The sequence below is a fragment of the Triturus cristatus genome, chromosome 1_1 (assembly GCF_964204655.1).
Source record: "Triturus cristatus chromosome 1_1, aTriCri1.1, whole genome shotgun sequence".
NCBI lineage: Eukaryota > Metazoa > Chordata > Amphibia > Caudata > Salamandridae > Triturus > Triturus cristatus.
Window position 1 is genome coordinate 860,518,092 of NC_140579.1, and position 11,015 is coordinate 860,529,106.

Consider the following 11,015-nt stretch of genomic DNA (forward strand, 5'->3'; position numbering starts at 1 on the left):
TCTGACCCTGTGCCTCATGGGAACAGTCTAGCCCGAACTGACAAGCCATGTCTTCCCTGCACCGGAAACAAGCATCCTGGGACCGGTTTCGGGTTCATAACCCTCATCAGCCAGGCTATCTTGAATCCAGTGGCAAAGTGAGCAAGGAACCCCCGTCTGTGCATACCCTGCCAACTTAGGGCGAATAAGCGATACCAAAGGGGATGATGGACAGAGCGTTTGAGCAAATCAAACACTCACCTCCAGTCAACTGATCTAGGTTTAATCCATCATCATTCTTTAGCTCACTCCACCACCCCAGTTCAGACATGGCCATATGCAAATCAGTCTGACCCTGTGCCTCATGGGAACAGTCCAGCCCGAACTGCCAAGCCATGTCTTCCCTGGACCGGAAACAAGTATCCTGGGACCGGTTTCGGGTTCATAACCCTCATCAGCCAGGCTATCTTGAATCCAGTGGCAAAGTGAGCAAGGAACCCACGTCTGGGCATACCCTGCCAACTTAGGGCGAACAAAGCGATACCAAAGGGGATGATGGACGGAGCGTTTGAGCAAATCAAACACTCACCTCCAGTCAACTGATCTAGGTTTAATCCATCATCATTCTTTAGCTCACTCCCCCACCCCAGTTCAGACATGGCCATATGCAAATCAGTCTGACCCTGTGCCTTATGGGAACTGTCCAGCCCGAACTGCAAAGCCATGTCTTCCCTGGACCGGAAACAAGCATCCTGGGACCGGTTTCGGGTTCATAACCCTCATCAGCCAGGCTATCTTGAATCCAGTGGCAAAGTGAGCAAGGAACCCACGTCTGGGCATACCCTGCCAACTTAGGGCGAACAAAGCGATACCAAAGGGGATGATGGACGGAGCGTTTGAGCAAATCAAACACTCACCTCCAGTCAACTGATCTAGGTTTAATCCATCATCATTCTATAGCTCACTCCCCCACCCCAGTTCAGACATGGCCATATGCAAATCAGTCTGACCCTGTGCCTCATGGGAACAGTCCAGCCCGAACTGCCAAGCCATGTCTTCCCTGGACCGGAAACAAGCATCCTGGGACCAGTTTCGGGTTCTTAACCCTCATCATCCAGGCTATCTTGAATTCAGTGGCAAAGTGAGCACGGAACCCACGTCTGGGCATACCCTGCCAACTTAGGGCGAACAAAGCGATACCAAAGGGGATGATGGACGGAGCGTTTGAGCAAATCAAACACTCACCTCCAGTCAACTGATCTAGGTTTAATCCATCATCATTCTTTAGCTCACTCCACCACCCCAGTTCAGCCATGGCCATATGCAAATCAGTCTGACCCTGTGCCTCATGGGAACAGTCCAGGCCGAACTGCCAAGCCATGTCTTTCCTGGACCGGAAACAAGCATCCTGGGACCGGTTTCGAGTTCATAACCCTCATCAGCCAGGCTATCTTGAATCCAGTGGCAAAGTGAGCAAGGAACCCACGTCTGGGCATACCCTGCCAAATTAGGGCGAACAAAGCGATACCAAAGGGGATGATGGACGGAGCGTTTGACCAAATCAAACACTCACCTCCAGTCAACTGATCTAGGTTTAATCCATCATCATTCTTTAGCTCACTCCACCACCCCAGTTCAGACATGGCCATATGCAAATCAGTCTGACCCTGTGCCTCATGGGAACATTCCAGCCCGAACTGCCAAGCCATGTCTTCCCTGGACTAGAAACAAGCATCCTGGGACCGGTTTCGGGTTCATAACCCTCATCAGCCAGGCTATCTTGAATCCAGTGGCAAAGTGAGCAAGGAACCCCCGTCTGGGCATACCCTGCCAACTTAGGGCGAACAAAGCGATACCAAAGGGGATGATGGACGGAGCGTTTGAGCAAATCAAACACTCACCTCCAGTCAACTGATCTAGGTTTAATCCATCATCATTCTTTAGCTCACTCCCCCACCCCAGTTCAGACATGGCCATATGCAAATCAGTCTGACCCTGTGCCTCATGGGAACAGTCCAGCCCGAACTGCCAAGCCATGTCTTCCCTGGACCGGAAACAAGCATCCTGGGACCGGTTTCGGGTTCATAACCCTCATCAGCCAGGCTATCTTGAATCCAGTGGCAAAGTGAGCAAGGAACCCACGTCTGGGCATACCCTGCCAACTTAGGGCGAACAAAGCGATACCAAAGGGGATGTTGGACGGAGCGTTTGAGCAAATCAAACACTCACCTCCAGTCAACTGATCTAGGTTTAATCCATCATCATTCTTTAGCTCACTCCACCACCCCAGTTCAGCCATGGCCATATGCAAATCAGTCTGACCCTGTGCCTCATGGGAACAGTCCAGCCCGAACTGCCAAGCCATGTCTTCCCTGGACCGGAAACAAGCATCCTGGGACCGGTTTCGAGTTCATAACCCTCATCAGCCAGGCTATCTTGAATCCAGTGGCAAAGTGAGCAAGGAACCCCCGTCTGGGCATACCCTGCCAACTTATGGCAAACAAAGCGATACCAAAGGGGATGATGGACGGAGCGTTTGAGCAAATCAAACACTCACCTCCAGTCAACTGATCTAGGTTTAATCCATCATCATTCTTTAGCACACTCCACCACCCCAGTTCAGACATGGCCATATGCAAATCAGTCTGACCCTGTGCCTCATGGGAACAGTCCAGCACGAACTGCCAAGCCATGTCTTCCCTGGACCGGAAACAAGCATCCTGGGACCGGTTTCGGGTTCATAACCCTCATCAGCCAGGCTATCTTGAATCCAGTGGCAAAGTGAGCAAGGAACCCACGTCTGGGTATACCCTGCCAACTTATGGCGAACAAAGCGATACCAAAGGGGATGATGGACGGAGCGTTTGAGCAAATCAAACACTCACCTCCAGTCAACTGATCTAGGTTTAATCCATCATCATTCTATAGCTCACTCCCCCACCCCAGTTCAGACATGGCCATAAGAAAATCAGTCTGACCCTGTGCCTCATGGGAACAGTCCAGCCCGAACTGCCAAGCCATGTCTTCCCTGGACCAGAAATAAGCATCCTGGGACCAGTTTCGGGTTCTTAACCCTCATCATCCAGGCTATCTTGAATCCAGTGGCAAAGTGAGCAAGGAACCCACGTCTGGGCATACCCTGCCAACTTAGGGCGAACAAAGCGATACCAAAGGGGATGTTGGACGGAGCGTTTGAGCAAATCAAACACTCACCTCCAGTCAACTGATCTAGGTTTAATCCATCATCATTCTTTAGCTCACTCCACCACCCCAGTTCAGCCATGGCCATATGCAAATCAGTCTGACCCTGTGCCTCATGGGAACAGTCCAGCCCGAACTGCCAAGCCATGTCTTCCCTGGACCGGAAACAAGCATCCTGGGACCGGTTTCGAGTTCATAACCCTCATCAGCCAGGCTATCTTGAATCCAGTGGCAAAGTGAGCAAGGAACCCACGTCTGGGCATACCCTGCCAAATTAGGGCGAACAAAGCGATACCAAAGGGGATGATGGACGGAGCGTTTGAGCAAATCAAACACTCACCACCAGTCAACTGATCTAGGTTTAATCCATCATCATTCTTTAGCTCACTCCACCACCCCAGTTCAGACATGGCCATATGCAAATCAGTCTGACCCTGTGCCTCATGGGAACATTCCAGCCCGAACTGCCAAGCCATGTCTTCCCTGGACTGGAAACAAGCATCCTGGGACCGGTTTCGGGTTCATAACCCTCATCAGCCAGGCTATCTTGAATCCAGGGGGAAAGTGAGCAAGGAACCCACGTCTGGGCATACCCTGCCAACTTAGGGCAAACAAAGCGATACCAAAGGGGATGATGGACGGAGCGTTTGAGCAAATCAAACACTCACCTCCAGTCAACTGATCTAGGTTTAATCCATCATCATTCTTTAGCTCACTCCACCACCCCAGTTCAGACATGGCCATATGCAAATTAGTCTGACCCTGTGCCTCATGGGAACAGTCCAGCCCGAACTGCCAAGCCATGTCTTCCCTGGACCGGAAACAAGCATCCTGGGACCGGTTTCGGGTTCATAACCCTCATCAGCTAGGCTATCTTGAATCCAGTGGCAAAGTGAGCAAGGAACCCCCGTCTGGGCATACCCTGCCAACTTATGGCAAACAAAGCGATACCAAAGGGGATGATGGACGGAGCGTTTGAGCAAATCAAACACTCACCTCCAGTCAACTGATCTAGGTTTAATCCATCATAATTCTTTAGCACACTCCACCACCCCTGTTCAGACATGGCCATATGCAAATCAGTCTGACCCTGTGCCTCATGGGAACAGTCCAGCACGAACTGCCAAGCCATGTCTTCCCTGGACCGGAAACAAGCATCCTGGGACCGGTTTCGGGTTCATAACCCTCATCAGCCAGGCTATCTTGAATCCAGTGGCAAAGTGAGCAAGGAACCCCCGTCTGGGCATACCCTGCCAACTTAGGGCGAACAAAGCGATACCAAAGGGGATGATGGACGGAGCGTTTGAGCAAATCAAACACTCACCTCCAGTCAACTGATCTAGGTTTAATCCATCATCATTCTTTAGCTCACTCCACCACCCCAGTTCAGACATGGCCATATGCAAATCAGTCTGACCCTGTGCCTCATGGGAACAGTCCAGCCCGAACTGCCAAACCTTGTCTTCCCTGAGCCGGAAACAAGCATCCTGGGACCGGTTTCGGGTTCATAACCCTCATCAGCCAGGCTATCTTGAATCCAGTGGCAATGTGAGCAAGGAACCCACGTCTGGGCATACCCTGCCAACTTAGGGCGAACAAAGCGATACCAAAGGGGATGATGGACGGAGCGTTTGAGCAAATCAAACACTCACCTCCAGTCAACTGATCTAGGTTTAATCCATCATCATTCTTTAGCTCACTCCACCACCCCAGTTCAGACATGGCCATATGCAAATTAGTCTGACCCTGTGCCTCATGGGAACAGTCCAGCCCGAACTGCCAAGCCATGTCTTCCCTGGACCGGAAACAAGCATCCTGGGACCGGTTTCGGGTTCATAACCCTCATCAGCCAGGCTATCTTGAATCCAGTGGCAAAGTGAGCAAGGAACCCCCGTCTGGGCATACCCTGCCAACTTATGGCAAACAAAGCGATACCAAAGGGGATGATGGACGGAGCGTTTGAGCAAATCAAACACTCACCTCCAGTCAACTGATCTAGGTTTAATCCATCATAATTCTTTAGCACACTCCACCACCCCTGTTCAGACATGGCCATATGCAAATCAGTCTGACCCTGTGCCTCATGGGAACAGTCCAGCACGAACTGCCAAGCCATGTCTTCCCTGGACCGGAAACAAGCATCCTGGGACCGGTTTCGGGTTCATAACCCTCATCAGCCAGGCTATCTTGAATCCAGTGGCAAAGTGAGCAAGGAACCCCCGTCTGGGCATACCCTGCCAACTTAGGGCGAACAAAGCGATACCAAAGGGGATGATGGACGGAGCGTTTGAGCAAATCAAACACTCACCTCCAGTCAACTGATCTAGGTTTAATCCATCATCATTCTTTAGCTCACTCCACCACCCCAGTTCAGACATGGCCATATGCAAATCAGTCTGACCCTGTGCCTCATGGGAACAGTCCAGCCCGAACTGCCAAACCTTGTCTTCCCTGAGCTGGAAACAAGCATCCTGGGACCGGTTTCGGGTTCATAACCCTCATCAGCCAGGCTATCTTGAATCCAGTGGCAAAGTGAGCAAGGAACCCACGTCTGGGCATACCCTGCCAACTTAGGGCGAACAAAGCGATACCAAAGGGGATGATGGACGGAGCGTTTGAGCAAATCAAACACTCACCTCCAGTCAACTGATCTAGTTTTAATCCATCATCATTCTTTAGCTCACTCCACCACCCCAGTTCAGACATGGCCATATGCAAATCAGTCTGACCCTGTGCCTCATGGGAATAGTCCAGCCCGAACTGACGAGCCATGTCTTCCCTGGACCGGAAACAAGCATCCTGGGACCGGTTTCGGGTTCATAACCCTCATCAGCCAGGCTATCTTGAATCCAGTGGCAAAGTGAGCAAGGAACCCCCGTCTGGGCATACCCTGCCAACTTATGGCAAACAAAGCGATACCAAAGGGGATGATGGACGGAGCGTTTGAGCAAATCAAACACTCACCTCCAGTCAACTGATCTAGGTTTAATCCATCATCATTCTTTAGCACACTCCACCACCCCAGTTCAGACATGGCCATATGCAAATCAGTCTGACCCTGTGCCTCATGGGAACAGTCCAGCACAAACTGCCAAGCCATGTCTTCCCTGGACCGGAAACAAGCATCCTGGGACCGGTTTCGGGTTCATAACCCTCATCAGCCAGGCTATCTTGAATCCAGTGGCAAAGTGAGCAAGGAACCCCCGTCTGGGCATACCCTGCCAACTTAGGGCGGACAAAGCGATACCAAAGGGGATGATGGACGGAGTGTTTGAGCAAATCAAACACTCACCTCCAGTCAACTGATCTAGGTTTAATCCATCATCATTCTTTAGCTCACTCCCCCACCCCAGTTCAGACATGGCCATATGCAAATCAGTCTGACCCTGTGCCTCATGGGAACAGACCAGCCCGAACTGCCAAGCCATGTCTTCCCTGGACCGGAAACAAGCATCCTGGGACCGGTTTCGGGTTCATAACCCTCATCAGCCAGGCTATCTTGAATCCAGTGGCAAAGTGAGCAAGGAACCCACGTCTGGGTATACCCTGCCAACTTAGGGCGAACAAAGCGATACCAAAGGGGATGATGGACGGAGCGTTTGAGCAAATCAAACACTCACCTCCAGTCAACTGATCTAGGTTTAATCCATCATCATTCTATAGCTCACTCCCCCACCCCAGTTCAGACATGGCCATATGAAAATCAGTCTGACCCTGTGCCTCATGGGAACAGTCCAGCCCGAACTGCCAAGCCATGTCTTCCCTGGACCAGAAACAAGCATCCTGGGACCAGTTTCGGGTTCTTAACCCTCATCATCCAGGCTATCTTGAATCCAGTGGCAAAGTGAGCAAGGAACCCACGTCTGGGCATACCCTGCCAACTTAGGGCGAACAAAGCGATACCAAAGGGGATGTTGGACGGAGCGTTTGAGCAAATCAAACACTCACTTCCAGTCAACTGATCTAGGTTTAATCCATCATCATTCTTTAGCTCACTCCACCACCCCAGTTCAGCCATGGCCATATGCAAATCAGTCTGACCCTGTGCCTCATGGGAACAGTCCAGCCCGAAATGCCAAGCCATGTCTTCCCTGGACCGGAAACAAGCATCCTGGGACCGGTTTCGAGTTCATAACCCTCATCAGCCAGGCTATCTTGAATCCAGTGGCAAAGTGAGCAAGGAACCCACGTCTGGGCATACCCTGCCAAATTAGGGCGAACAAAGCGATACCAAAGGGGATGATGGACGGAGCGTTTGAGCAAATCAAACACTCACCTCCAGTCAACTGATCTAGGTTTAATTCATCATCATTCTTTAGCTCACTCCACCACCCCAGTTCAGACATGGCCATATGCAAATCAGTCTGACCCTGTGCCTCATGGGAACATTCCAGCCCGAACTGCCAAGCCATGTCTTCCCTGGACTGGAAACAAGCATCCTGGGACCGGTTTCGGGTTCATAACCCTCATCAGCCAGGCTATCTTGAATCCAGTGGCAAAGTGAGCAAGGAACCCACGTCTGGGCATACCCTGCCAACTTAGGGCGAACAAAGCGATACCAAAGGGGATGATGGACTGAGCGTTTGAGCAAATCAAACACTCACCTCCAGTCAACTGATCTAGGTTTAATCCATCATCATTCTTTAGCTCACTCCACCACCCCAGTTCAGACATGGCCATATGCAAATTAGTCTGACCCTGTGCCTCATGGGAACAGTCCAGCCCGAACTGCCAAGCCATGTCTTCCCTGGACCGGAAACAAGCATCCTGGGACTGGTTTCGGGTTCATAACCCTCATCAGCCAGGCTATCTTGAATCCAGTGGCAAAGTGAGCAAGGAACCCCCGTCTGGGCATACCCTGCCAACTTATGGCAAACAAAGCGATACCAAAGGGGATGATGGACGGAGCGTTTGAGCAAATCAAACACTCACCTCCAGTCAACTGATCTAGGTTTAATCCATCATCATTCTTTAGCACACTCCACCACCCCTGTTCAGACATGGCCATATGCAAATCAGTCTGACCCTGTGCCTCATGGGAACAGTCCAGCACGAACTGCCAAGCCATGTCTTCCCTGGACCGGAAACAAGCATCCTGGGACCGGTTTCGGGTTCATAACCCTCATCAGCCAGGCTATCTTGAATCCAGTGGCAAAGTGAGCAAGGAACCCCCGTCTGGGCATACCCTGCCAACTTAGGGCGAACAAAGCGATACCAAAGGGGATGATGGACGGAGCGTTTGAGCAAATCAAACACTCACCTCCAGTCAACTGATCTAGGTTTAATCCATCATCATTCTTTAGCTCACTCCACCACCCCAGTTCAGACATGGCCATATGCAAATCAGTCTGACTCTGTGCCTCATGGGAACAGTCCAGCCCGAACTGCCAAACCTTGTCTTCCCTGAGCCGGAAACAAGCATCCTGGGACCGGTTTCGGGTTCATAACCCTCATCAGCCAGGCTATCTTGAATCCAGTGGCAAAGTGAGCAAGGAACCCACGTCTGGGCATACCCTGCCAACTTAGTGCGAACAAAGCGATACCAAAGGGGATGATGGACGGAGTGTTTGAGCAAATCAAACACTCACCTCCAGTCAACTGATCTAGGTTTAATCCATCATCATTCTTTAGCTCACTCCACCACCCCAGTTCAGACATGGCCATATGCAAATCAGTCTGACCCTGTGCCTCATGGGAACAGTCTAGCCCGAACTGACAAGCCATGTCTTCCCTGGACCGGAAACAAGCATCCTGGGACCGGTTTCGGGTTCATAACCCTCATCAGCCAGGCTATCTTGAATCCAGTGGCAAAGTGAGCAAGGAACCCCCGTCTGTGCATACCCTGCCAACTTAGGGCGAATAAGCGATACCAAAGGGGATGATGGACAGAGCGTTTGAGCAAATCAAACACTCACCTCCAGTTAACTGATCTAGCTTTAATCCATCATCATTCTTTAGCTCACTCCACCACCCCAGTTCAGACATGGCCATATGCAAATCAGTCTGACCCTGTGCCTCATGGGAACAGTCCAGCCCGAACTGCCAAGCCATGTCTTCCCTGGACCGGAAACAAGCATCCTGGGACCGGTTTCGGGTTCATAACCCTCATCAGCCAGGCTATCTTGAATCCAGTGGCAAAGTGAGCAAGGAACCCACGTCTGGGCATACCCTGCCAACTTAGGGCGAACAAAGCGATACCAAAGGGGATGATGGACGGAGCGTTTGAGCAAATCAAACACTCACCTCCAGTCAACTGATCTAGGTTTAATCCATCATCATTCTTTAGCTCACTCCCCCACCCCAGTTCAGACATGGCCATATGCAAATCAGTCTGACCCTGTGCCTCATGGGAACAGTCCAGCCCGAACTGCCAAGCCATGTCTTCCCTGGACCGGAAACAAGCATCCTGGGACCAGTTTCGGGTTCTTAACCCTCATCAGCCAGGCTATCTTGAATCCAGTGGCAAAGTGAGCAAGGAACCCACGTCTGGGCATACCCTGCAAACTTAGGGCGAACAAAGCGATACCAAAGGGGATGATGGACGGAGCGTTTGAGCAAATCAAACACTCACCTCCAGTCAACTGATCTAGGTTTAATCCATCATCATTCTTTAGCTCACTCCACCACCCCAGTTCAGACATGGCCATATGCAAATCAGTCTGACCCTATGCCTCATGGGAACAGTCCAGCCCAAACTGACAAGCCATGTCTTCCCTGGACCGGAAACAAGCATCCTGGGACCGGTTTCGGGTTCATAACCCTCATCAGCCAGGCTATCTTGAATCCAGTGGCAAAGTGAGCAAGGAACCCCCGTCTGGGCATACCCTGCCAACTTATGGCAAACAAAGCGATACCAAAGGAGTTGATGGACGGAGCGTTTGAGCAAATCAAACACTCACCTCCAGTCAACTGATCTAGGTTTAATCCATCATCATTCTTTAGCACACTCCACCACCCCAGTTCAGACATGGCCATATGCAAATCAGTCTGACCCTGTGCCTCATGGGAACAGTCCAGCCCGAACTGCCAAGCCATGTCTTCCCTGGACCGGAAACAAGCATCCTGGGACCGGTTTCGGGTTCATATCACTCATCAGCCAGGCTATCTTGAATCCAGTGGCAAAGTGAGCAAGGAACCCCCGTCTGGGCGTACCCTGCCAACTTAGGGCGAACAAAGCGATACCAAAGGGGATGATGGACGGAGCGTTTGAGCAAATTAAACACTCACCTCCAGTCAACTGATCTAGGTTTAATCCATCATCATTCTTTAGCTCACTCCACCACCCCAGTTCAGACATGGCCATATGCAAATCAGTCTGACTCTGTGCCTCATGGGAACAGTCCAGCCCGAACTGCCAAGCCTTGTCTTCCCTGAGCCGGAAACAAGCATCTTGGGACCGGTTTCGGGTTCATAACCCTCATCAGCCAGGCTATCTTGAATCCAGTGGCAAAGTGAGCAAGGAACCCACGTCTGGGCATACCCTGCCAACTTAGGGCGAACAAAGCGATACCAAAGGGGATGATGGACGGAGCGTTTGAGCAAATCAAACACTCACCTCCAGTCAACTGATCTAGGTTTAATCCATCATCATTCTTTAGCTCACTCCACCACCCCAGTTCAGACATGGCCATATGCAAATCAGTCTGACCCTGTGCCTCATGGGAACAGTCCAGCCCGAACTGCCAAGCCATGTCTTCCCTGGACCGGAAACAAGCATCCTGGGACCGGTTTCGGGTTCATAACCCATATCAGCCAGGCTATCTTGAATCCAGTGGCAAAGTGAGCAAGGAACCCACGTCTGGGCATACCCTGCCAACTTAGGGCGAACAAAGCGA